Raw genomic sequence first — 4,703 nt, 5'->3', positions numbered from 1 at the left:
AAACAGTCATAGTATAGCATGCCGAAAACAGTCGTAGTATAGCATGTCGTAAAAAATATAAAAAAGTCATAGTATAGTATGTCGTAAAAATATGTCATAGTACAGCACGTTGAAAAAAGAGCCATATTCAAGAATTCAAGGATAATTTATTGTCTTTATGCAACAATCAAATGCATTTGTAGCCCATTTTCAACACAAAAACAATTCTTTGGACAGATAATATGGCTGGTATCTTAACATTAAAATGTCGATATCGGAAAAACATTTTCCATCAACTTTACAATATGTTTGAGCACCATGCGTCATTGATGTAAACAGTCAACCTCTTGTCCCACCGTAGACTTGTTTTGCAGTCTCCCATTGAGTGAGACTTGATGTGGGCTCAGTAGACACCAACCTCCTGTCGCTGGGTTTGCCTGAAGTCTTATTTTCCTGCGACCGAACATCAGACTGCCAAGAGTAATTTAGGTGGTAGAGGCATAGGTCAGGGGAGTCAAACTCATTTTCACATCAGCATCATGGTCGCCCTCAAAGGGCCAGTTGTAAATGTACCTACTCCTAATATATTGGTAAATAGCTCTCTGCATTTGATTAGTTTATTCAAGTGTGAAAATATTGTACATCGTTATATAAAAGTATGTTTAAGCACATTTCTGTTATAACTCAAATCCCTTTAATTTAGGGTTAAGAAACCCACATTACTCTATCAAAAATCAAACTATTAAAGACAAATATCAAACATGTTATTACAATATCTTTGTTCAATGCTTAAAATCCTTTCAAGGGTGCGTTTGCACAATCCCACGTGAAGTATTTCATCTGTTGTAAAGCCACGTTTAAAGTAGTCTTCAATGTACAGTAACCAGCCAAAGAGCTGCTTTTATGACTGTGTTTAAGTATCTCATAACTTCGACTGTGGGGATATTTTTATTATCAAGTCTAACTTCTTTTTGCTGGCTGATTCGCGGGCCACATACAATGACGTGAGTTTGACACCCCTGCCACAGGTCCTAGCTGGGTTAGCTTAGCTTCCATCTCGGCTCTCCTACCTTCGGCTGTTGGGTTGCGTTTGGTCCGGCAAGTCTGCTTAGGCAATTAATAGTATGTGGAAAAAAGTCAAAGTATATGTTGTAAAAATGGAAAACAGTCAAAGTATAGCATGTCCTGAAACCTCATAATAGAAGTGGATGATCACACACTGCTCTCATCTGGGAAGGAAAAAGACACCATCAATTCCACCCACATCTGTGCCTACTAATACAATATCTAATACTATTACGACAACATTTGCTACTGCATGCACAGGAAAACATGTATATTGTGACAATTTCCACGCCGGCAACCTTTCTATACAGAGTTTCTCATTAATTGCCAAAGTCTCTTGAAATATGTTTCACTTCTCACCGGTTCAGCTGGCTGGCCCTGTCCGGGGCGTTTACTCTGCATTGGTGCGCAACGACTGGCTTTAAAATTAAATTGATTGCAACCCCAGCTTTCCAGCAGCCTTTGCTACTTCCCCCTCCCCCTGCTGGGAGTGACGGCACCTCCTGTTATCAGGGGTGGACTGAGTCTGTGGTGATGTCGGCAACCCGCCCGACCTGTCGAGACACATGGACCCCGTCTCGTTGAACATGCTTTGTGAGTGGGACTTGTTGCAGTGTCATCACCAGTCATATCTATACAACCATTGTTTCGGATTCAATATTTAATAAACAGTGTAAAGTATTGCCGTCAAATATAATTAAAATTGTTTACCAAATGTATACTTAGTATGCATTTCAAATAATATATTTATCATAATTATTGATGTGTTCATCAATTAAATGTTTCAGCTAATTTTAACAACTTCATTCATTCATTATCCAAACCGCTTATCCTGTTCAGGGGCGCTGGAGCCGATCCCAGCTGACATTGGGCGATGGCAGGGTCCACCCTGGACAGGTCGCCAGTTCATCGCAGTGCACATGTAGAGACAGACAAACATTCACGCTCACATTCACACCTACGGGCAATTTCAAGTCTCCAAATGACCTGAGCTGCATGTCTTTGGACTGTGGGAGGAAGCCAGAGAACCCACACTGCAACGGGGAGAACATGCAAACTCCACACAGAAGGACCACCCGGGATCAGGGATCGAACCCGGGCCCCTCTTGCTGTGAGGTGATAGTGCTAGCCACTACACCACCGTGCAGCCTAGATTAACAACAATATACTAAACTAGGCTATATACATCATCGTGTAGTAGTTGATTTACATTTTGTATTTAGAATTTCCAAACTAGCAACAGATATTGTTAAATATGTGAAGTCAAAAGTGCAATATTTGTACTTAGTGACTGTTTATGAAAGGCTAAACATGCAGGCTGTAGAAATATTTAACTGAGGTCAAAAAACGGTTTGATCTCCAGTTTGCTGCAAACTAACATATTTTATGTTAGTTTGCTGCAAACTAACATATTTTATGTTAGTTTGCTGCAAACTAACATATTTTATGTTTGGTGCTGTTAAACATTCAAGGCTTCAAAAGTTCAAAAAGAGTCACATTCGGTAAGACCCGGCATCTAATTGGATCTCTGCTTTTAATTTAGGTTTTACAGTACTACAGCCTTTTTAAAGACACACTAATGTGACATAATATATTTTTCTGAAACAGTCAAAGCATCAAGACAATATTTTGCTTCACTGGTGTTCCCTGACCCTGAGTTCATCCAGCATCCACAGCTGGTCTTGGAGGCGGCCGAGCTGCTTCTGAAAAACACATTACAGACACACAATCCTTCAAATATAGAAGTCATTTCACTGTGGCTGTGTTCCTCAGGTCCACCTCTCCCTGACGTCCTGTTCTGCATCCAGTCTGCTGCTCCTCCTTGAAAATGAAAGAAAAGAAACTTCCATGTCTTTTGTTCTGTTCATTTCTGAACAGAACAAAAGACATGGCTGCAAAACACATCCTCCTTGCTGAGGAGCAGCTGAAGCCGACTGCTTCAGCACCCATGATGTAAAGGCCAATTTATGTTGTACTTGTTTGTTGGTGGTGTTGCCTTATTAAACGATGAAAAGCAGAATTAAAACCTTGTTTGAACCCCTCATTCCTGTTGTCTCTGCTAGCCTGCTGTGTGACCACAAACAAAAACACATGTTGGATGTTTGGTGTAAATAATTTAGGAAGAATCTTGAAGTGAAACTCGTCTTTGGAAACATTTCGGTTGTTTTATTAAACTTGTTTTCTGTAGCTTAACATATTTTTCATTACTTTATTCTGTTAGAACTGAAAAACTTTTTTTTTTTTTAAAGGCATATTAAACAAACTAAATGTAATAAACATCTTGGGTAACATTATTTGGAAGAAGTGAAGCCTAGGCTATTTTATATCAATTCAACCTCTGAGATGTGATCAAATTGATCCAAAAATTGGACTGGATTACCAACTCTGAATCCAAATCTTCAGGCTTTGAAATACCCAATTTTCAGATTATAATTTAACCCAATACAACCAACATAATCCTGAAAGACAATTTTAAAATAAGGGCCCCTGGACAACGATAATGATATTCTCAGGAAGTGTAAAATCCCACCGACTGTCCATGTCCATCAATTTAAGTAGTCCATAACGAAGCGAAAGCGGCTACTGAAATTACAATATTTTGCGCACTTCCATATAATAACACTACAGACAACTCAGCTGGAAATTAGAGAATATTCGTACCTCAGGGCTCCAGCACAGAGAAGATGTTCCATCAGTTGGTCTGTATGTTCCTCGTACTGCCAGATGTCATCCATTGAGGCTGCATGTCTAAAAGTATGTGACAGTAAGTAAAAGCACTCGTCATAACATGCAACACAACTGACAGTTTAAGTGAAAACCATAAAACAATGATACACTCTTATAAACGTTATAGTGAAAGGGGAGAATAGCATGTGTGAAAAACAGATACGTAGGATTTGGACAAACCTGAAGACTCCTCCGTAGTTCCCGCGGTCTGAGTAAACACCAGCCAGCCTGTATGAGGAAACGCAAAATGAATTAAGTTTTCAGAATTATGAGTTGACCATGTTGCTCACATTCAAACCAACCTGGAGTATGAAATAAAAAGTGGATACTTGCATTGATAAATGGTCCGTGCCGTTTCTGTGTATTTTGTCTTTAATTAATAACTTCAATACAATGGCGCTTGTATGAAAGAGTGTTTTCAGTTGGGATCTGGTGTCTGCCTACAACTCCAGCAATAATAGACTTTGTGGCCAGTTGTATGAGGGCGGTTTTAGATACAAAATACAGAATATTCTGTAGAATATGATGCTGCTGTGGTGCCGGGATGAAAGAATAGCTTGATAATTAATTGTCATCAGATTAAGTCACAGGGGCACGATGGATATTATGACCCACTTGTCATCTCACTTGAGTGACAGCTTTGATTATTAATAACACAATCACATTTGCATGTGTGAATTGATAAGTGGAAGATAACAGTCTGCCTGCTATGACCTTGATTGGTTTGCTGATCTTAGAAATAAAACGGATGGTGGCATATGTCATTAAATGCATAATTTTAACAATCAACGGAGGATTTTAGTCAAGTGAAAATCCAAAAGGTACCATTTTGGTGGATATTATCACGGCTTTTTCCTCAAATCCCCCACTTGATGTTTTCTTCAGTTTATGTGCTTTTCAATCAGAATTCTGAATATCAGATTTCTCAAATG

General features: G+C 39.1%; 1 long non-coding RNA gene across 1 annotated transcript; it reads right to left on the bottom strand.

Annotated features, from left to right (window-relative positions):
• Positions 1–2,655: 2,655 nt before the first annotated feature.
• LOC116385336 (uncharacterized) lies at positions 2,656–4,001 on the bottom strand. Its single transcript, XR_004212872.1, has 3 exons — positions 3,952–4,001; positions 3,706–3,792; positions 2,656–2,865 (listed from the first exon to the last, which is right to left on the bottom strand). It is a non-coding gene; the product is annotated as an uncharacterized LOC116385336 (long non-coding RNA).
• Between the last annotated feature and the right edge of the window lie 702 nt (positions 4,002–4,703).

This window comes from Anarrhichthys ocellatus, unplaced genomic scaffold (genome assembly GCF_004355925.1).
Source record: "Anarrhichthys ocellatus isolate YVR2014 unplaced genomic scaffold, GSC_Weel_1.0 scaffold11, whole genome shotgun sequence".
Lineage (NCBI taxonomy): Eukaryota > Metazoa > Chordata > Actinopteri > Perciformes > Anarhichadidae > Anarrhichthys > Anarrhichthys ocellatus.
This window is presented reverse-complemented; position numbering and strand designations above follow the sequence as displayed.